The sequence below is a fragment of the Lissotriton helveticus genome, chromosome 2_1 (genome assembly GCF_964261635.1).
Source record: "Lissotriton helveticus chromosome 2_1, aLisHel1.1, whole genome shotgun sequence".
Taxonomy (NCBI): Eukaryota; Metazoa; Chordata; class Amphibia; order Caudata; family Salamandridae; genus Lissotriton; species Lissotriton helveticus.
The window spans coordinates 1,546,205,676-1,546,229,568 of NC_136059.1; the positions used below are offsets into that span (position 1 = coordinate 1,546,205,676).

Below are 23,893 nucleotides of genomic sequence, written 5' to 3' on the forward strand. Positions count from 1 at the left end.
TACCTTGTTTATTAGAATCAGTGGGAGTGTAGTCTTCGCTGGTGTAAGGATAGACTTTTTCGTGAGAACATTTCGCTAAATCTTTTTTAAATGTATCGATTTTGGCGAAAAATATGGGATCTTTATATTCCTTATTAGCTTTGTTCGATTCTTCTTGTTGTTTTTCAAAGCGTTTGGTTGTCAAAGTTGTTTTAATTTGTCCCTCCAGAATCTGTATTTCTACCAGAATGGCATCTGCCACCCTTTTGGCAGTCGAAATAATCAAGATCAGCCAGTCACGTGTGCAGCGCCAAGCTATCAGTGACCAATCTTTGATGAATGTTTTGTCCGTCAGAAATAGTCTTGGCGCGTTCGTGACAATCAGGCCCGTGGGAGCACACATCCCATGGAGATATTCGGCCATGATTTGTCCATGTACGATGATACGCGAATGGCTTTTCTTGAGATTCAACACAGTGTCCCAGTCTCCTGGGGGTGTTTGTACAGTGGTGGGAACTAAATCTAGCATACTGGGGTTGTCATTCAAAATGGAAGAAAGAATCTCATCATCAAAACCCAAGCCTGCAAAGTCTGCCATCCTGTCGCATTCAGAGGTACAGTTGTAAAAACAGGCCCTGCTATGGCAGATAGCCTAGTTATGATCGAACCCGCAGCCGTAGCTGCACATAAAACAACAGAAAAAAGTGTGGAAAAGAGGGTCCTAGGGGAGTAGAGTTTATAGACCTGCTTGTATATTGTCCCCCAACTGAACTATATAGAAACACACGGAAGATACCAAGGGTCTTGAAGGATATTGATATGGTCGGTACTTATTTCTGATGTACGGACTTAAAGATACCAAGTGGTTATCTAAGTGACATAGGAGAGAAACCAAAGTGATCTTAACTAGAAAGAGAAGAAACCCATCAGCGCACCAGTTGGCGGAACCTCATCATCTGGGTTTTGTGGAAACGAATGATATCCGCTAGACACCTCCTCAATACATTCAATGAGGATTGCTGAAAACGGATCATCAGACGAAAGAGAAAAACCATCAACCAGAAGATGGGTATTTTAGAGACTGATAGGGTGAGTTGCAGTGCTCAGAAAAGTGTAAAGTGAAAGTTTAAAAATGCCTGTTTTGATGACTAACAAACAATTTTAATAGGTATGACCATCAAGACGGCATGTCTAAAAGCAGAGTGAATATAGTGTTTAAGAAATATTACTATTCATCAAAGATGTATGTTGGTCGACATGTTTCAGCCCCTCTGGGCTTTCATCAGGACCTATGATGAACACTACTGCAACACTTACCACAGGACGTGATAAGAAAGAAATGTGTAGACCTACCAGTAGTATAGTCTCTTAATCTACTACACTGAGCACGTGTACTTTATTTTTTTACTTCCATTCAGCAGTGGTCCCAAAATGTAACGCTGTGTTTTTTACATTTGTTTAGATTTCAGGCCCCGGAGGAAGAGCCTCATAGGGCTCGAAATGCATCGGGCTTCTTAAATGCATAATGTCATGATGATATACTTTGTTATACACGCTGTATTCTTCTGAACTTTAAAAGAATTGTAATGTTTAAAAATTATGTCAGTTTTGTTCAATGTACTGAATTGAAAAGTCATGTTGACATCATTGAAATTTCATTGTGATATGGTTTACATTTTGAAAAATAAACTCAGCAGAGTTTTGCAACAGTGCACAGTGGTCGGGTGTAATTTCACTCGAGATAGGTTGGTTCAAGTGGGCACGTGAGGGCAAACGTGCCACCATTGTTGCACGCATAGATCAGCATTATAAAAAATCCTTAAAAAAATCCTCGAATATTGTGAAAATAGGTGTGCTTCTCCTACTCAAATTCATTATAATCCACTCACACATCATTGTAGGGAGGAACGGCCTCACCTCTCCTGGCACTCGCTCAGGATAAAGAGGCCACGCACTAAGTAAAGAAGAAAGAATTTTATATTGACAGATATTCATTTTGTACCTTGAAAATTAAAATTTAAAAATTAAAAATTAAAGACAGTCAGGCAGAGTAGCAGGCCAGTAGGACATTGAGTCTAGACTCTTCGACATGTCCCCACATGCTTAGTTCTATATTTTATATTGCAATGAGCACGAGTTATCAAAAAAGCTATCAAAAAAGCTTTTTCAAAAAGCTCTTTTTAGACCACTATTTTCAATGCTCAAACCATTTAGAAGCGAGGTTGTAAGCCACGAAGTGTCACAAAAATGTATTGTATTATGCCTCCCAATAGAGTAGCCCTGCTTTTGACCCTAAAATAGCCATGAGACCTCTGCACGCAGCGCTCACTTACCTATCCGTTGTTACCTCGGTCTGGTAACTGAGCCGAGGGGAAGGTAGTGAGGCTGCGTGCAGTCAGCGTTAAAAAATGTCTTGAGCGGACCTCAATGGAAGCTTGCTTGAGGGTTGGCTGTTTCCTGATAGGCTAATAGATACGGAAGGAAACCTATAACTGCAAGGTAGAAAGAATGAATGGATGGTAGCTGTCGTTGATGTAAGAGCTGATCTGATTTGGCAGCAATAACGGAACCGGAAACTGTCTGACACTGCCACCATGCGCAGAACTTTCGGCGGGCCGCTGATTGATTGCGCCGTCCCGAAGACGCACACGCGGGGTGACTTCAATTTGAGCAACCGTCATGTGGAAAAATATATATAGATATATATATATATGTAGCGTCACCAACCATAACACAGAAAAATAAAAATAAAAATATATATAATAGTTTGCACGTCTATTAATGCATTGGGATTACCCATGAATGCTAGGGCACTCTGGATGGGTTTGTTAAAGAAGGGGTGATTGAAAAGCAGGATGTCCCATGTCTAATCTGTCTGCTGCCTAAGTTAGGCTGTAGTGCAAACAGGGTGTCTAATAGAGATGCTTTCTATGTCTTGCGCACTCGGTCGATAGGTGTCTGATAGAGACGCACTTTGTCATGTGCACATGGTCAGTGGATGTGGTACAGGCCTTAGAGTACCACAGGACTGGACGTCTATAGATACAACCGGTATGCCGATTATTAGAGAGATGATGCACATACGACAGTGGATGTGTGTCAACTTTTTCAGTGGACCCTGGACAAATATGTCTGAAAATATGGTACCCAATGGCGTCCAGAGAAATATGTATATATGCACTTTCTAGAAATATAAAAATGCATAGTAAGTGTCAAACTCAGGAGTCACAAGTGAAGCCTGTGCATTAAAAAATAGGGGGGTATACAGCTCACTTATAGAGAGGTGTGTGTATCTCTAGTGAGGAGGGTAGTTACTCATGGGTAGGTATATGTGTAAAGCACAGCTGGTATCTAATGATAATATACACAGAGGGATTGGTTAAAGCTGTAACCAAGGAATGTCATCATTTAACCCCTCTGTATCACATTTGAGTTTGAAAACCCATTTTTGCTCTTTTCTGAGCAAAAAATGAGAAATGTCACTTACGTGCGGAGGTATAAACGGCTGTTCTAGTACTAGCCATTCTAATTCATCTGCAGAGTGTTTCATGCTGAGGAAATGAGATGTCAACCGAGTGGCTTGTCTGTTGCATCGAATGGTGCTTTTATGTTCTTGTATTCTCAATTTTATTTTTCTTGTCGTCATCCCTATATAGCGAAGGGCACACGGACAAGTAATCTGATAAATGACCCTCTCACTGTTGCAGTTGGTGTGATGTCTTAACTGCCAGGGGCTTGTTGTGCCGATGTCCACCGTCAGTGTTTTCTTTGTCTGGGGGCACACCGAACAACTGCCACAAGGATAGTGACCTTGTACCGGCGGGAGGTTCCATAGTCTGGATGTGGTTTCTCGGAAAGTATTTTTTGGTCTAGTATGGACCAGTTCATCTCTCAGATTGCTACTCCTCTTGAAGGAGAAAAGAGGTAAAGGGATGTTGTCCCCTGCACTATTCAAGATGCGCCACTTCTGTCTGATAATCTTTTGTATCATAGACGAAGCAGTGCTGAAGGTGGTCACACAGGCTAATCTGTTAAGAGGTGGTTTCACAACCGGAGATACTCTACTTCTCAGGTCTTCTCTAGCCATGCCCCCAATTTATGTAACTTCTTACTTGTATCCTTAAGACCAATAAACTCTTTCAGTACCTCAGTCACCCTTCTGCCAGCTCATGCTCATCAAACTATACTCTGGGCCACTATGCCATTATGCGATTTCGCATAATAATAGAGTTGTCATTTTGTTTCTAGCACAATCAGTTCAAAAGTTACTTATAACTCAACAACACATGTTGCTGAATAGTGGAAGGCCCTTTGCAAAGGTTGACTGCTCAGCTTTCTGTTGCTTTTTTATTTTTTATTTTTATTGGCATTTATTGTATTGACAAGGAAATAGACAGGTTACCAGCATTACAAATGACATATTCAAAATACTGTTTAGAAAAGCATTGGGGGATGCTCCCCAATCAGTTCATATATCTATAGACCTATTATTAACATGTTATACAGTGTAATAGTGATATGCGGTATCCCCAATACTTTCATTAAAAGTTGTGTTAGTGCAACGCACTACTTGAGCCCTATGAAATTGTACAGTTTTCAAGAATAGTCAACCCAGCTCGGAAAGGGGTTGTGGAAAGCCCTTCTGTTTGGTAACAAACAAGAACTAAAACCAACCGTTCAGACTAACACTGTTGTTCAGGAATATGGTCTGGCGTACGTGGTTCGTAGGAACGGAGGGTGAGGGGGAGTTCTGGTTGTTCCCTGCCAAGTCTATGGCCAGCATGCTATGCACTACACATCGTGGGGTTGCATGAGAGGGGCCTGGGAGGCGATATTGGTAAAAGTGAAGAGTACCCCGTCCTTCTTCACCTACACAGACCCTGCAATACCCAACTCCAGTGTCCTCCCTATGTGCGGGTGTCTACACAAGGGTGGCATGCACAATAGGGTCTGAAGCCACATCAGTGCTCTCCTACTCAGACCTATTTCCATCCTCGCTCCTCTCTTCACCGCTATGTGCTTGCGCTGGTTGTTCCCAGGCATCTTGGACCTCCTCCCAATGTTCTGCTATGGGACAGCGTCTCAACCCTTTTGACTCTTTCCAAATTAGGACTCTGCCCCAGCCCAGTAAATTACATCCCGTTTCCTGGTCCCTATCACAGACCCATTGGCAGATTTCCAGGTCATTGCTATCCTTCCTTTGGCTATGGCCAGTGACAGATCAATACATCCATTTCCCATCTTCCATTTAGGCAGTCAGGGAAAAAGCCCCAGGCAGCATACTTCGATCTTGGAGTCAAGTGTGTGTCCCAATGACAACCTTATCATTGTAAACACTTCTTCCCAAAATGGATGCATCAAGGCACTGCCTCTGTCCAAACTGTCATTTGCTCTGCTGTAAATATCAACCGTGGGTCGCCATGAGGCAAACTGTCCAAGGGCAGCACTGGTGCATACCAAAGGTTCCCAGCCGTTTTGGTCATGCAGCGTTTCCAGCACTGCAGGGCCTTGGTCTGCAATACTGACCGATAAGGGACTACCACTATTGGATCAAGCAACTTAGCTAGTAGTACTGTGGGATGGGTTCCAGGCTCCATTAGATACGTTCCCTCTGGGCTCACTCCCTCCAACCACTGCACTAGCCATTGCATTTGAGGGGCCAGGAAAGAGAGCTCGAAATTCAGCAACCCTAGGCCACCCTCTGCCTTGGGGTGCAGTAGTGTCCCTAAAAAGACACCCAGCCACCCATCTCCCCAAATTGGATCCCACAATAGGGAGTCCAACTGTCTGAAACATCCAGTGGATACTGAGATCGGAAGATTGATGGGAAAAAAAAGCAACACGCGCAGCAGCATAAACATTTTAGCTAGGGAAACTCGGGCCATAATAGGTAGCCGTAGTGAGCACAAAATGGAATGCAGGACCTAAGAGACTGAAGAGCTCTGTCCAGATTACACTCTCTCAAATCATCAGGAGAGTGAAAGATATGGATACCCATATACTTTAAGGTGGAATGTGCCCAATTAAGATCCACAGGGAAATCCTGTGGGACGGGGTAGGGCTCCACCACAGGGAAAAGGCAAGTCTTGTTTTTGTTAACCCTTAAACCGACAAAAGCTCAAACCGTCCCTGGTGGCCCAGCACCATGTCAGAGCCTGCCACGGCGTCCTTCAGATAAATCAGAAGGTCATCTGCATATAGGGAAATGACATGTCACGTCTGTCCACTGTCAGGCCCATCTCCTCACCCCCCCTAACGGAACAGTGCGGCCAATGGCTCGACCGCCAGGCAAATAAAAGGGGCGACAGAGGGTAACACTGCTGAGTGCCGCGAGAAATCGCATACTGTGTGGATACCGTTTTACCCTTCCTAACCTGCGCCATGAGGCATTCATATAACACTTTCACCCACTTCACCCATCCATCTCCAAGATCCATACGTTCCATGGTCTCAAAAAAATAATCCCAACATATTGCGTCGAAGGCCTTTTCTAGATCTATCGACAAGAGGGCCGCCTGCGGTAGGAGTCGTGCCTCAGAGTGATACAACAAAGAGTACAATCTGCGTAGGTTGAAGGAGGTGTTCCGGGACAGGATAAACCCATTTTGGTTAGTGTGGATTAGGATCGGCATATAGGGAGGCAAACAGACTGCCAAGATCTTACTAAGTATCTTAAAATCCATGTCGAGCATGGAAAGCGGTCTGTAATCCACGACCCGGGCTAATAGGACCATCGCTTGGGAAGCAGAATCACAAGTGCATCCCGCTTGGACTCAGGGAGCCGTCCAAGTCACAAAGATTCTGCACAGGGAGTCACTAGTCGGGGTGCCAGCATACACCGAGTAGATTCTGCAGGAAGACCGTCCGGTCCCTGTGTCTTAGCCGTGGCCATGTTGGTAATGGCATCTCTGGCACCCCTTGTAACGTCACTGGACCTCCCAACATCTCCTGTGCCTGTCTATCCAGCACCCGGAGCTGTAGTGGACTCCAAAAGTCCCCGAGCTCGACCTGTGTAGCCGGGGAGGGTGCAGTAGAGCTTCATAGTATACCCGGAATGAGGCATAAATCGCTTCCGGATCATAAACGGACTTGCCAGTCTCAGACCAGACATGGTTGATCGGTGACCCTTAGATCTCCGATTTAATCAGTCATGAAACTGAAACCTGACGCATAATTTGGCCCTTCCCTGTTGCAAAGTTCCAGTGGTCCTGACTATAGTTGAGATATTGTAATTACTCATATTGTAATTAATTTCTCAATAACTGATCTTGATACGTTGTTTTCAAAAGAGGTGAATGAGGAGAAATTAAATTCTAGCTCTGGGAATGTTGTTTGAAGAAGTAGTACAAGATAATCTAAGTGGCATTTTACTATATTGAACCTGTTTTTAACAATCCCATTTTGTCTTCTAGAACTACTCCTTTGATGTTTGTCCTAATGATTATGTGATGCTCCCAAACCTTGTTATCTATTGAATTCTGAAATACCTGTAATTCTTGTGAGGTTCATTGACTCCTTATGGCCACGTCTGTGCCAGCATAAAATTAAATAAAGAGATTTTTCGAAAGATATATTTAGACCATGGTAAAGAGAGGCAGTAGCTTCCCTCCACCAAGATACTGCCCCTTGATGACCAATTGGAAGGCAATGGTAGAGGCGGGAAGCCACGACCAGATGAAATTTTCCCTGCCACGCCAAGATCAGGTGAGAGCATTCAATACCCCATTTTTGTGGGGCAGAGGGATGGTGGAAATGGGGAGAGGAGTTTCAATCCTTTAGTGATTCAACCTCACAAACTACACCAACATCTGTTTAGATCTACCTCGCAGTAATTTCATGCTACTGAAGACAGAAATATGAAGGAATTTATATGAGGCTTGTTCAGACTGCTATTTGGCCTGTTAGTAGTAATAGTAGCAAAAAAGGTCTGCACTTTGCAGCCATAGAGCAACGTCTCAAGTTTAACAATGATAGGCTTGTTCTAAAGGCAACCCCAAACTTTTTACCAAAAGCATCCATAGACTTTAACTTGAACCTATGAGTTGGGATGGCTACTTTTTCCAGCACTTGACAGTCAAAGTGGAAAAAAATTTACATTTGGAGGGGTGTTGTAAGTTCTGATTGCTACCTTCACCATCTGTCGCAGTGTCGCTTCTGTAAGACCTTTTTATTATGCTTTTGTAGTGCACTGTACAAGTGCAATGCAAAACACGCTTACAAATCTTTGTAAGTCCTCGAAGTGGAAATACTGTCATATATTCACTCAACTCTACTTCAGGATATCCAAGTTAGATCAGAGATGGCTGGGATTGATGCCTGGCAGTGATGTTATGAAATCTTTTCGTTTAAGTTGAGCCTCATTCCTACCTTGCTCTACTATGTCTGTAATGCTGTGTAAATCAAGCATGTGAATCTATGAGGCATTCAATGCCTGAAAAGTTTACATACCTGTAATTACAATCCTCTAGTTTTGGTATCTCTCATAGACTCCCAGGTGACCCTCTGCACTTCTTCTCTTTGTGGCTTTTGTGATTGCTTTCACTTTGAAGCACTTATAAAGGAGCTGCCCTGTAAATGATGTTTCACTTTCCGTGCTTAATTTGAGCCAGTAGTAGCAGGAGGGGCACAATGGCATTCATTTTTGGGGCTGGCACATATTTGTCGCCATCAGACTTTGACCCAGGGTAAGCTAGAGAAAAACATACAAGGGGCAAAGAAGGAGGAAGAGAAAGACAGAAAAACAGTGGCAATGAAAGAAAGCAGGGGTGATAAAAATGTACAAGAGGAAGATAAAGGGACAGGGAGTGTATGGCATGGAATAAAGAGGCACGAGGAGCACATCTCACATTCAGTAGCCCAGACCATGGCCTTCTGAGCAAAACGTTGGGTCCTGGCACCTATTCTATTACAAATTAAGCGCTGGTTTCACTACACCTCAAAACTCTGGCTGTCATCATTAAATAAAGCATCATTCTAGCATGCCCCTTATTGGTGATTGTTACAGATGCAGGACTGTTTTTTTCCCCTACGCTGGATGGTCCCTTTAAAATCTGAGCTAGGATGCCTCTGAGGAATGTGGAAGTCAGGGCCTCGGAGAGCTGTGGTTAGACATACGTAACCCTTTCAACTGTCACTCTTAGGGCTCAGGGATAAATGCATTTTCCTAATATACTTGAGATTGAGAATGATTTTATTAAAAGAATATCTCGCGAGATAGTAGTGTAGGAATGAAGTGCAGCTGGCTCGATGGTAAAAATGTGCTAGGAAATATTTCAATAACATTCCAGTAGTTGATGTATAGGAGAATAATATGTTAGTTAGAATTCATGTTACAGTGAAAATAACGCTATTTGCATCCACTAACGCCCACCGATGCCAGATTTGGGAGGGACACATTCTGGAACGTTCTGTGACCTGTGCAAGGTCAACAATGTTTGGAATTGAGAGCGCTGATGTGTGCATTTTATTTCCTTTCTTTAGGAAAGGTGTATAGACTTTGGATGACAAAACGACAGCAATGCATTATGGCAGGAATCTAAAGGGAAACAAAATCTGTGCTTTGATAGGAGGAAATTCACAGATCATAGTAATGTTATATTGGGATCGGAGGAGTACGTATAACACTTTGGGACGGTTTCCTAAATTGTCAAGATTGAAAATTCCAAGGGTTGCATTGGTCGCAGTTGTTATTTAGCAGCAGCCCCAGCACTTTCCCTATATGGCTTACCCCACCGTAGCTTTGCCACTACGAATTTCCCAACCTGTTGAGGAGCAGATTATAGGACCCTCCACAGGAGTATTACCACATGCTTTAGGGAGGGAATTGGTTCAACTGTCAATCACTCGTTTTATAAATACTTTATTTTCAGTTTATCGTTTATACAAATAGGTATGTCACCATTCTGTGCAACGAAAAAGAAAAGAAAGAGCTACCCATCCTAACATAGGGTCTGATTTAGAATCTGGCAGATGAGTACTCCATCAAAAAACGTGACGGACTCCTGTCGGCCTTATTACAAGTGCATTGTATACTTCACTGTTGTGAAGGTGTACTCATCTGTCAAACTACTCTAAATCTGGTCACAAGGCACTGTAGGCCAATTACATCATGTTGTATTTAACTTATTTGCAGCATACACACACTTTTCTTGGCGAACTGTTGTAGACAGGCCGTCTCGCACTCCATTCAATCAGTATTGACTGTTCTAGCCTTGACTGCTCATAGGAAGTGTATACCTCTTACAGGCAGTTGTTTCTTGCTACCCATAACTATTGACCTTGTTGTGCCATCACCTTTTGTACATTTAGTAGCCATCTTTCAGAGTTGCCTAGTCTATACAGAGAATCTCCTGTCTTCTCAGTATGTGCACACAGAGGGCTCGATTCACAAAAGTAAACTTAGACCTGAAGTCTAAGATTAGACCTAAAATCTATTTTTAGACCTAAAGTCTAAGTTTAAACCTGAAGTCTAAGTTTAGGCCTAAAGTTAGACTTCATGTCTAAAGTTAGACTTTAGGTCCAAACTTATCCTTCAGGTCTAAGTTTACCTTTGTGAATCAGGCCCTCATATCATATGGACTTGGGACATGAGTTGTGTGCTTAATGAGAACTTAGATGGTACCTTAGAAACATGTTAAATATGGGAATGGCGAAGACACTAAAGTAATTAATAGATACAGTGGGTTTGGAAGATGTGTGGAGATTGCAGAAACCTGTGGCAAGGGAATACTTTTGATACATAACTACAGACAGCACGAACAGCAAACTAGATCATCTACTGGTTACTCAGTTCAACTCCAACTATTACGAGGGTGCCTCGTGGACCTGACATCCTTGGTGTGGTTTTCCTCCATCTTTTTGCCTTCAACCCTCCTGTTTTTGCTGGCCTCGTTTTTGCTCGCCTCAGGACTCCGTCCACTTCACCACTGTCACCTAGTGCTAAAGTGCTTGAGCTCTCTCCCTAAAATGTGGTATCTTTGGCTTCCACTGAACTGGCACAATTTACTTGTAAACCCATAGTAAAGGGGTACTACATGTACCCAGGGCCTTTAAAGGAAATATTACTAGTGGGCCTGCAGAACTAATTGTGCCACCCACTTAAGAAGCCTTTTAAATTCTGAGCTGCCATTGCAGCCTGTGTGCGCAGCTTTAAGTTACCAATTCGACCTGGCAAAAGAAACTTTTACCAGGTCTAAATCTTCTGTTTTAATACATGTAAGTCACCCCTAAGGTAAGCCCTACACACCCCAGGGGCAGGGTGCAGTGTATTTAAAAGGTTGGACATGTACTTTTACGTTTCACATGTTCTGGTAGTGAAAAACTCTTACATTAGTTTTCTACTACTGCAAGGCCTACCTCTCCCATAGTATAACATTGGGCTACCTTCTTGCATTTCATCAGTGATAACTTTCAATTGGGAGTAGATAAGTAAGTTGAGTTTGGTCTCCAAGAATTGTAATTTAAAACCCTCTGTAGTAGTAAAGTTGGATTTTACGTCATATTTCTGAAAATGCCACTTTTAGATTGATAAAGACACACAGATGAAGTTGGCATTTTCTTATTCTAATCATTGGTGCCTGCAGCCTGTATCCTGGGTCACATGATTAGGTGTAGCTGGCTTTTGTATATTGCTCCCAGACAATGAGACAAAGGAGGAATTGGTGTTGGCAGGATGGGCCATCTCTGACTTGCTAGGGGGAGGAGCTGTCACCCACCACACTTGTACAACACAAAGGCTCTGCCCCAGCACACTCACAAAGGGTTTCATATAAGTCTACTGTACCCCCTGAGTAGGTTGGGCCAGGGCAGGGGGGCAGCAAATTCCAAATATGTATGTGGATGGAAACCTCTAGAAACCTCTCCTACTTCAAAGTTGGCACCGAGGATAAATATTGGACCCTCTGATCAACTTTTCAGTACACATCTGGGCCTGTGGAAGACTCAGTGGGACTGCTGTGCTGCTCTGCTGCAAGACGTACTGCTACTCTGCTGCCCTGCTACTTTGCTGCCCTGCTGCCTGAGTGAGAAGGACTGGTCCTGCATCTTGAACCCAGGACCACTAGAGTGACTATAAAGCTGGCTGGCCTCCTTATCAGAGCCTCAAGGACAGAAAAGGCTCCAACTCAATTTAACCCGACACCTGGACTACTGGACCCTACTGTGAGTCCTAGCTACCCAAGTGGTGCCCCTCCTGTTCTGGACCCTTGGGCATGGAATAGAGGTGCCTTGCCAGCCCAGCTGTGGTTAGCATCAAGTTCAGCATAAAGTTACGCAAATCCATACAAAGCCTCACTGCACAGCTACAATCTTCATCGTTACAGGTGCGACTTGACATGAAGCCTTGCAAAGTCTCCTCACACAGCATCATCAGAACTGATGCAACCTGATGCAGGGCATCACATCACTAACCTCGCAGCTCATCGGCATTGACGCCAGACAGCGCAAAGCCATGCAAAGCAACACCGTACAGCTCATGCACCAGGATTTAAAGTACTTTGTTCAGTGGGCCTAGCTTGGTCCCGGTGGCTGGGCCATGTTACATCGTAGTTGGCCTGAACTTGTGACTTTGTCCAGGTCCGGCACAACCGGGACAACCAGTCCTTGTTTACAAACCATTGCTCTGTGCTCAGAACCTCCAAGCTACTCCACAGTCTATCAGTGTCTCTTCTGGCTACTATGAGGGCCAAGTTGCACCGTAATAATATGTACTTGGGCCTAGTCAGCTTTTTCCAGATGCACATTGTCGCCAACAGGGGGCCTAGTGTCAGGTTCTTCCCCATAGCCAATGAGATCTAGCATCTCACTTCTGACCAGTAATGCTGTATACTAGGGCATTGCCTTAGAGTATGTAGGAGTATTCCATTAATGTTGTAGCCTTTTAGGCACTTCAGTTTCTTTCTTCCACATAATACAAAGTCTGATCCTAGAGCATTATGCTCTATTGAGTGTTTTAAGCTTCACCAGATGAAATTTTGCTCTGATGGCAACCTCTTTCGGGTACTGGCATGCCTTACCCAAATCTTTGTCTTCTAGAATTCTCAGACTTGTTTTTCTTTTAATGTACCTAAAGTGGAGTGGCCATTGCTCCCTAGAGTTCTGTATACCTGGTAAATTGCATGCCTACTGGGGCACGGGGCAGGGTTCGATACAGAAGTGGGGGTGAATGCTCCAAACACTTTGATGTGATGAGGGAAGTAAGACAAGGGTGCATTCCCGTTTCTCTTCTCACTTTATATAAATAATCTAGAAATGGCCTTGGTCAAGGAGTGTAAGGATCTACCAGCAGCCTCGTCCCGGCCCATACCTGCATTCATGTATGCGGACGATGTGGTCCTCATGGCTCGCACTCCGAATGCATTACAGAACGTTGTCAACTCGTTTGTAAATTATATGTCAGGTTTGGGACTTACAATCAACTGCTCAAAAACTTACACAATGTATTGTGGGACTGGTCTAAAAAGGAAGACAACAACTCTCCATATAGAACCCAAGCCTATAGAGAGCGTTACAACCTTTTCCTATCTCAGGATTTTATTTGATCACTCAGGGCTTTGGTCCCAGGCGATCAAGTCCAGAAGACTTCTATTTATTAAATCCCTGACGGCTCTGCAAAATTTTAGAAAATAGGCAGACGCTGCCCATCTGAAATGTTACAGATTTATAGAGCTAAATGTGTGGCCATTGCCACTTATGGAGCAGGAATATGGGGGTATGCAAATGAAAATATATTGCAAACTGCCGAAAATAAGTTTCTCAGGTCACTTCTTGGTGTCCCAGACAGTACAGCAAATTACATATGTCACCAAGAATTGGGTATGCACTTTCTGGAGGATTTAATTAAGATCCAACCTATCCTGCTATGGAATAAAGTTTGGACTTCAGAGGAGACGGCCTTTAATCAACACATATTAACAGATGCTCAGGCGTTGGAAGGAGTGAGGCGGATAAGATGGTTGGAATACGAAAGAACATTTTTGACCAACTTAGGCCGTCCCGATTACTACAAAGAACCACATACATTGTGTACTTTATCTGGTAGAGACTTTAAAGCAATTTGTATACAATACTTGTGTGAAATTAGAAACAAAGAAGTCCTCGGTCCAAATATATTCTATGACCTATACTCATACTGCTATAGAAATGTACATCACCCTGATAACACATGATTATGAGAGATTTCTGTTGACCCGGTTGAGATTTAATATTCTACATAGAAGCTTGGGTTTTCCAACTCCTAACGACAGGTCAAGAATTTTATGCAAATGTCCATGTGACGACGTCTCGACCCAATCAACATTGCATGTAATGTTTTTTTGTAACTTTTATTCTAACCCTAGAAAAATGTGGATCATTCCAGTGTTTAAAAGATCAGGTCTGAGACAATGTCAACTAGCGTTTCGTTTCTTGCAGTTGCTAGAAAATAAATTGATTAATTGCCTCTGTAACTGCATTCTTAAAACAAGATTGTAGGATCTGGTATTTTAAACTGTATTGACTTATGTAAATTAACTTTTATGGTCAACTTTATCAGTTACCGGATAAAGTAATTTTGATTGATTTATTGATTGCATGCCTACTTAAGGGGGTTGCCTGTAATCTCTACTCCAATTATGCCTTTGCAGTCTGTCCTTGTAACCTATTAGGATATGCGTTACATGCACAATGTTGGTATTCTTCTAGATCAGACTGTGCTTGCACGTCTTTGCGTCCCACATGTCCCCCAGTTTCAATATCCCCATCATATCCCACCGTCTCCGCCCTTCTAACTTTTGCAAGTCTGCCTGAATATCGGAGTCCCATAAAGGGGTATCCAGCATCACCTTTCCCTCCTATCCCAATTTTTGTGTTAGCTCCTTCTATATGTGTACAAGTGTATTCCTTTAGTGCAGTGGTTGGCTATTGGTTTCCAGGAGGCAATTCCTGCCCCATCATTTTGTCTTATGTTACGAGTTGTCTTAAGTGACTTAACTAAGACAGTGTGACATTTCTATTTTCTCAGGAATGGCCTCTTTGTCTCCTGCTGGACCCATAAGGGCTAGTAAAATCCTTGTTTGTTCCCTAGGGTCCAGTTACAGAATCACTACTACTGTCTTCTTTCGATGGGGTTTGCAGGGAGACTATCTGGAAGAGTAATCTGCACAGAGACAGTGCTGTGGGACATTCTGAACCTTTCCTGTGTACAAATTTAGTGGTAAACCTTTGTGCTTGTCCATTGTTAGTTCTGCTCCTAGTTTGTTCACATTGGTGTTGCGTGCCCTCTCTATTCTTTTCCTGCGCTTCAGTCCATTTGTATTTGTGTTTTCCTGGTGTATGCTGTCTGCTACTCTCCACTGGAGGGGTATTCCGCCAGGAGTCTTTGACAGAGATTGGTCCACCAGCCCTCTGACACTGAAGCGCACTTCTTTTTAGTGAGATGTGCACATATGCAAAGCAAAATGCTATCACTCACAGTGAAGAGAGCCAGTGAACAAAGTGTGCGGTCCCGAAGCCTGAGCCGGCATGGGGTTGAATAACCATAGTGCTTTGGGTGCAGGGGCTGGCAGCAGGTCAGTCCTTGCACACAACCCAATCTGCACATGGGCAAAGTCCATGTCCATTGCTCGTTGGCTGCCTATGGTTCATGGCCAGGCCCTGCACCCAACCCCATGCCATGCACAGCCAGAGGCTGTCTAGAGTGCATGGTATGAGGTTGGTTTTAATAAGGTATAGTAAAAAATAAAATTCTTCAGGTAAAAAAAAAATGGAAATTCACCCAAAAAGTCAAAGGTGAAAAGTGGCATTATAGTTAGGTATGGTAATAATAACTTCGTTTACTATAAAAAAAAATCCTTAGAAATTCACTGAAAAAAGCAAAGGTTAAAGTGACATAATAGTTAAGTGCAAATGTCAGGTACAACAAAACATTTTAACCTTAAAAAACAGTTTCATCACCTCTTGTTAACAAAAGTAACTGTAACTCACGCCCTCGCCATACACCGTTTATACCCTCACATATTACATTACTCATTACATGTTCAATAACAGCATTGATAAAATCACTGATATCAGAAATAACATAATTTATGACAACACTGTGCATGACGGGGGCACTTTTTATTCTTACTTCACTGCACAAGTTATAGTTACTCCAGTTAACTATAACTGGTGAATTTCAGTGTTTTCTTTGTTTAAAATGGTATGTTGTAACTGACATTTTCATCTAACAATAACATCACTTTAACATGTTTTTATCTAAGTGAATTTCTAAGTTTTTTTAAATATAAAGTAAGGTATTATAATATTTTTAAAAGTATATACATGCTTCCTTCAAATATGGAGGGACTCCAGCATGCTCAAGTTCACTCACAAACATGATTTATTGGCAGAAAAAACAACGGTAATGCGTTTCAACAGCTGCAGCTGCCTTTGTCAAACCAATTGTGAGTGCCATCTATTTTTCTTTAAATACATGTTCCTGGGCCTTCCACAAACCTTAAAGTGACAGTGCTAATCCACACAAAGTGATATAGCGCATTTTCATTTAAAGTGACATGTACATATCGCCACTTTATCCATTATCTTATCCAACTCATTGTGGTGTAGAAAGCTTTGACCTACATTTCGTTTGAAATAATATATAATGTGTAACAATTGACTGGGATATCAACCCAGGAGAGTTTAAACTGACTCTCGGTGTCACATACATTGTATTTTCAAAAGAAGGGGGGGCGTTAGAGGGGGCACAGCAGAATGGCTGCATTCTGAGGCAGCTCCGCCGGTCAGGACAAAGATGTGACACGTTCTATCGCCAAGCGGACAGATACCCGAACGCAAATGCCATAAATGTGAATCGGAAGGCGTCGAGCACTCACTGGGAGCAAAGGCGGTGGAAAACAACCGAGGAGAGCGGCCAGGATCGGCAATTGAAAACTGACCCCGGGAGAGGCCTGGCTCCGGCGAAGATGTCAACGTCCTATGGCATCTGAGCGCCGAACTGCCACCGGGACACGGAGCTTGAGAGATGACGCGTGGCGGTGAGGCGATGCTGCAGCAGCCGCATAGAGGGCATAGTGAACATTAAGAACAGTATACTGGCTGCCCGGCTGTCATTGCGGAAGCTTGGGGAGATCAGAAGATAGGCATTGCCAGGCTCCTGGATAAAATGGCAGACGTCACTAAAGGCAGCGCTATCCTGTAAAGAGAACAGAACTGCGGCTCCTGCTGGCGCTGTAAGCCGGGTAATGCCCGTTTATGAAGTACTGCACTAGCGCTGCCTGTGGTAGATATCAGAGCTTAGATTGATGTAATGCGGGCTGCCTTTGGGAGCTACATCGGTCTTCCTAAGATGGCGGCGCCTGATACAGCCTGTACCTAGACCTGAGCGAGAGGACTTAAATGCGTTGCAAGTAAGGTGTGGGAGCAGCAGGCACATTTGGAAGATTGCTGAATGCGGGAAGAGCGGAATACCGACAATTATGACGGGATGTTGGGGGCTCCAATGCTGAAGCACACTGGCTACTGTATACCAAGACAGGCGGTTGCAATACACATGTGGATTGTGCCGGGTTGCGGCCGTGGTATGGCCTGGGAGTGCGTTGCGCGGTGAAACTCTGCAGCGCTTCGATGGATACTCTGTCTGGCACTCTGCGCTGAGGACGACGGTACTGTGCGCATCATAATGGTTAAGGTGGGCAAGGCTTCATATCTGAGCCCATTTAACGGCACGCTGGCCGCCTTCGTTGAGTATTGGGTGCCATTAAGGACTGCAGGTGGTGTTTTGGGGGAGTGACTTCATGCGCGCTGCCGGGAGCGGTGGAAATATCGACTTGCGGCGGGCCGCACTATGCAGTGAGCAGATTGTTGCGACAGTACTCAAAGAGGGGCCTCACGATCCCAGGCAGCGAGTAGCGGCACAATCACCGAGCCGGGCGCTGGGACTTGATCGTCTCCACAAGCACTCACATGTGTTTGGGTACCAGGCGTGGGGATACCAGAAGTGGATTGACTCTGGGGGTGTTGCGAATAGTGCTGCCTGTGTTTGAGGTCTGGTGGTAAGTCATACGTACGCTGATTGGCCAGTAGTACGAGCAGCTCGCGACAGTGCACCAGCAACGCTATTGTATGTGCGTGTAGTATATCGTCGATACTCACCACGTTCCCATCCTAGCAGGATAACGGAGAGAAAATGGGGAAACCGGACAAACAACAAGCTAACTTGCCATTTCAAGCCAAAAAAAGCTATAAGACTGCAACAGCAAACTCGGATATTGACCAAGAGTCGGATCAGGCCCGCGATACTGGTAAGGAGGGAGCATTACAGGCGATCCAGAAGAGTCTACAGGACATAAACGGGAAACTGGATACCATTACTTTACGTGTGGATAACATGGCGGCGAAGCTTGACAAGCATGGGGAGCGTTTGGTGGAGGCGGAGACACGAATATCAGCGGTGGAGAACGAATCGTATAGCACGACGAAAAAATGCACAGAGATGGAGAAGCTGATGGATACCATAAGGAACAAAGCAGAGGATTTAGAAGCGAGATCTCGTAGGAACAATATACGAATCGCGGGAGTTCTGGAATCCACGAATACAGGAAAGATGGAGACATATGTTGAAGACATGATCTGCAGCATCTTTGGCATAGAACAACTAGCCGCAGTCTTCCTGATAGAAAGGGCTCATTGATCTCTGGCTCTGCGGCCCAAACCTGGTGCAACTCCCCGTATCATCATAGCCAGGGTCCTCAATTATAGATATCGTGATGTTATACTAAGGATGGCTCGGGAGCGACAAAAGATAGACTTGGAATTCTATCCAGACTTTACACTGTCGGTACAAATTGCACGCGAGGAATTTAACCCAGTGAAAAAGAGACTGCGAGAACTTGAGCTGGACTACGCCATGCTCTATCCAGCCAGACTACGAGTCACGCATGAGGGCCGTGCCACAGTTCTCCAAATGCCGGCAGCAGCACAAGAGTTTATCAAAACACTTACACGGCGGCGAAAGGAGCAACAGCGTCAGGAGAGGAGCCAGGACTCGGAGTGATCAGCTGGCAGACTACCGGCGGTTATTTGACTGTCTGCGGTGTGATTTGGTAACGTATATGGTCATTTATTGGTGACGTGGAAGGTGTGCAAATGTGCGGTAGAAAAGGGCGGACACTAGCTTTGGTTTACGGATGCTGCACACGGTAAATGGGTGGGCACGACTGATCGTACAGCCTGATCCCTCATTATGTGTAGTGTGCCCACGGAGATAACTGCTATGAGGATATCTCATATATGTGCATGCCTATAGGAAACCGATCTCCTGTATGTAAAGGACTGTGGTTGCCAGATATACAGTTTGATCTCCTTTTCAACTAGACAGGTGGCCTGGGAGATGACAGATTTATCGCTCAACGAGGAGTTCTCACTAACTCCACATATCAAAAACAGGCATCGACTGCTGTAATATGTGCCCTACTGTTGAGCAGACTGTACTTTCATAGAAGTGAACCCTAATGGCTAACTTATACTTCATCGAACATTCTGGGTGCCTGGTTGTGTCTAGCATGTTACAGAATAAGGGTTTAACAAGACTTTTGGGCGAATGACATTAGTAATGGACGATTTTAATTGTCATCTTTGTCCAGATTTGCTCCTGGACCGCCTATATTGGGACACTTGTCCCTTTAATGAGGGGCCACATTGGGAACACAACCAGGAGGGCACACAATAAAATGCAATGATAGAAGCCCACTCACTAGCGCATACTATCGACTTAATAGTCCCGGAGGTAGAGGGTACATACGTTCCAACCTTCAAAGGCAGAGGGAGTTCTACCATAATAGATTATATATTAATATCCTCCTTTGCTAAAAATAGAATTGCCAAGGTCAAAACTAAATGGAGTCACTTTAGTGACCATAACCCTCTTGTTTTGGAAATTGGACACACATGCGGGGTGGGCAAACCCAAAGGGGGGGGGGGGGCATTAGCCTCCAACCAACAGATCAGGGTAGGCGACTCAAGTGGGCAAGGGTAAACTCTCATGAGTTTTTATAAAACTCTAGTCCAAAATGGAAGAAAAGAGATAGAAGACTGTTTGGACCCCCTAAAAGAAGGTTTAGAATTAATGGAATCATTCACAGCCCTCACAAGCATAGTGGATAAAATGTTGGAAGTCAAAGGCCCGAGGAAAGAGCTGAAGAACCCACGGTGGTTCGATAAGAGCTGCTCCAAAGCTTTAAGGGATCTAAATGCTTGTCTCAAAGTTAATCCAAGGAATAAGACAGAAGTGGCCACTTGCAGACTAAACTACAGAACTAAAGTGAAAGAGAGGAAGAAGGTGCTACAAGCAGGAGTGTGGGCAGACCTGAGAGAGGCGGGAGAAAACAGGGACTTTGCAGAATTTTGGAGAAATGTAAATCGGCCCTGTTTTAGCGAGAACTCTGCCCCGGCGATTAGTAGCAACATCCTCCCAGAGCAATGGGTCAATCACTTCCAAGGGTTATATAATAAGTTAAACTTAGAAATACAGGAGGGCGAATGGCTGGGCACACGGAGAGATAAAATAACCCTCTCGTTAGTGGAGATAACAAAAGCAATCAGCGGGTTGACTCCTAACAAGGCCCCTGGTCCGGATGGTACCCCACCGGATCTATATAGAAGTAACATAGACTTATGGGCCCCGATTTTAACAAGGATCCTAAACGCGGCCATCAAATCTGGCCTACCCCGTTCCTGGTCCACGGCACTGATTGTACCCATTTTCAAGAAAGGGACCAGGGATGATCCGAAATGTTACAGGCCGATATCGCTCATAGATGTTTCTGCCAAAATTTTGGGGTGAGTGATTCTAAACCGGCTGATGGAGTGGACTGAGGAACATCATATCTAGGCTGAAATACAATATGGGTTTAGAGAGGGCAGATCGACCAGTGACCAGTGCCTAAATTTGTATCTTTTGCCAGCTAAATACACAAAAGCAGGCAAGGGCACGGTATATCTGGCATTTATGGACCTAGCCGCGGCCTTTGACAATGTCAATAGGTCTAAACTGTGGTCTATGATGCATAACCTAGGGATTGAAGAGGGGCTTATAAATATCTTGAAAGAGCTGCACTGGAACACCACGGCCAGGGTCCATTTCAGTCCAGAGGGGGGCCGAACCGACCAATTTTTATGTTCAGGAGGAGTACCCTTACCGCCCTAGAAGTTGATTGTCCTAAAGTAGGACCGCGTCAAATCCCAGTACTATTGTACGCGGATGACGCTGTCCTGCTGGCTAGGACCCCAAGGGCTTTACAACTTCTGGTGGACGGATTTGTTAAATTTATGGCTGACCTGGACCTGTCTGTCAACTTAACTAAATCCTTTGTCATGGTGGCTGGCAAAAAACCCGCCAATAAGAGCACGTTTAAAATAGGGTCACATACCTTGGGCAAAGTAAAGACCTTCCCCTACCTAGGGCTGCTAATGGATGGTGACATGCAGTTTAGTCAGCTGCTCGAGGATCATTGTACTAAGCTTGTCTCCTCAAATGGGGCCATCTCGAGCTTTGCCCGTGGATTGGGACGTTGGTGCCCAGAACAGATAATGGCATTATATGGCTCAATCAGTACAGCAAAGGCCTTGTATGGTGCTGAGGTATGGGGCTTCAGGACTGCAAGCAACTTCAACAACATGAAGATACATTTTTCCGCAGAATCCTAAAAATCCCACAAACCATCCCTGCCGAAATTGTCCATGATGAACTAGGGATGCCATATATTTCAGACAATGCTAAATTAAGGCCGATCATGGCATGGATTAGAATCTGGACCAACCCAGAGGCATCCCTGAGCAGGGAAATAGTCACAGACTGCTTACAGAGAGACAAGGCCCTACAAATCCCTTGGTTAAAATATGTGAAAGACTCTCTAGCGAATATTGACCAGTGCCAATTTTTTAATGATCCTTCCTCAATTCTAAATAGTTGTAAATTGAAGGTGAAAAAATTGCTCTTAGAAAAATTTGTATCCGACAGAAGAAGCCGTGGCATGGTAAAGAAATCAATAGCAGCCTATGATCTTGTAAGAAATGGGGTGGGAATGGAATCATATCTGTTTCTGATGTACAGCCAAAATGATTGATTTTTAATGTGCCGTTTTAGGCTCAATTGGTTAACAAACATTTTAGCTTATCCTGCTGGTTTTACCGTAACAATTGAGCAGAAGGGTGCCTGCGGCTGCGACAATAGGTCTCCGCAGGACACCCTTCATTTTGTACTTTTATGTCCATTTTATAGTAATCCTAGACGTTTGTTTTTGGTAGACATTCTTAGGAAACAGAAATTCCACCATGCAAAAACTGCACTGTTGTTTTTACAGAAAGCTAGTGATACCCATACCCTATGTGCCATTTTAAGCTTTTTAAAAGTAGCCGTAAGATTGAGGAATACAAGAAATTAATTTGTTCTGTATAATCAGACCTGCTTCATGAATTATACCCTCTCTTTTTTAAAGTTGTTTTTTATTATCAAAAGTTCAGGAATGATATGTAATGATATTTAATGAAATTGTATAATGTAATGTGCTTTTATGAGGAATTTTTATTCTTCGAAATAAAGATTTACTGACTGACTGACTGACTTTTGGGCGCTTCACACAAAGGCGGCAGTTTATACGCTCAGAACAATATCCGCACTGCATGTACTGTATACTATTATGTCTGCGAAACTAAAACGTAAACCTGACCACATCCATTAAGTTGGATGGAGTTGTGTGCGACTGGTGGACCCCCAAGCGGGTGTTCCCCGATCCAAAGTTTGGATATGTTGTGTGTTAAAAATGAGGATTGTCTTCGGCATGCTGAAGTGGGTGGCGGGTGGAGGGTGGGGCATTCTGCTCAGTTATACAGACCAGTGTACTTAAGAAACATTGCTGAAATCCAAGGACATGATACGGTAGATCCCGTATACAAGATAAGAACGCAAACAGTTTTAATGCCATGCTATGTGCTATACAGAATATCGATTGGGAAGTATTGGAATGTGAATGGTGGGTGAGAAACTGCAATCTCCAAAAATAAATATGTTAGCTTGGAATGTGCGGTGATTGAGTAATCCCAAGAAAATCAGGCAGGTACTTGCGTGCTTAGACGGATTACAAGTTGACATTGGTCTCCTGCAAGAGACTCATATGAACCCACATTCAAATACACACCTCGGACGGCGGTGGACGGAATCAGTGCATGCCTCTTCCTATTCCTCATGTTCAAGAGGCGTAGTTATATTGATTAGGAGAGGCTTGAACTTTATGGTACACAACACTGTATAGGATGAGTTGGGTCGTTATGTACTCCTAACAGGTACATTGTGTGGACAGCATCTGACTTTACTTGATATATATGGGCCTAATATAGATGACCCTGACTTCTATCACTCGATATGGCGTAAACTTCAGGACATGCCGGATCATCCCATTTTCTGGGGGGGTGACCTTAATGTTGCCCTCCATGATGGTCTGGACCGATCTGCCATGTCTGCTGAGCCACACAGAAAGGCAAGGGGTAAATTATGAGACACTATGATCGATTTACACCTCACTGACATCTGGAGATCGCGGCACCCTGCTCACCTAGAAGCAACGCACGTGTCGGCGGCCAATAAAAGCTGGTCGCGTATAGACAACTGGCTAGGCTCCGATAAGGTATTAACTTGGACACATAAAGTGACTCATTTACCCAGGACGTTATCTGATCATAACCCTGTACTCCTTTCTATGCTCCTACCCACATATGTGCCACCACCTTATAGATGGAGGTTCAATGCAGCTGCACTGCTAGACGCAGTATATGTTGATACTATTCATCGTGCTATAACAGACTTCTTTGAACTAAACAAACCTATTGCTGAGGACCTCGGTATTCTATGGGAGGCATTTAAGGCCACTATAAGACGGATATG

General features: G+C 44.0%; 1 protein-coding gene across 2 annotated transcripts in view; it reads left to right on the plus strand.

Annotated features, from left to right (window-relative positions):
- The window catches only part of SPMAP2L (sperm microtubule associated protein 2 like), a 928,058-nt gene that overhangs the window by 492,976 nt on the left and 411,189 nt on the right, over positions 1 to 23,893 (plus strand). The window lies entirely within an intron of this gene.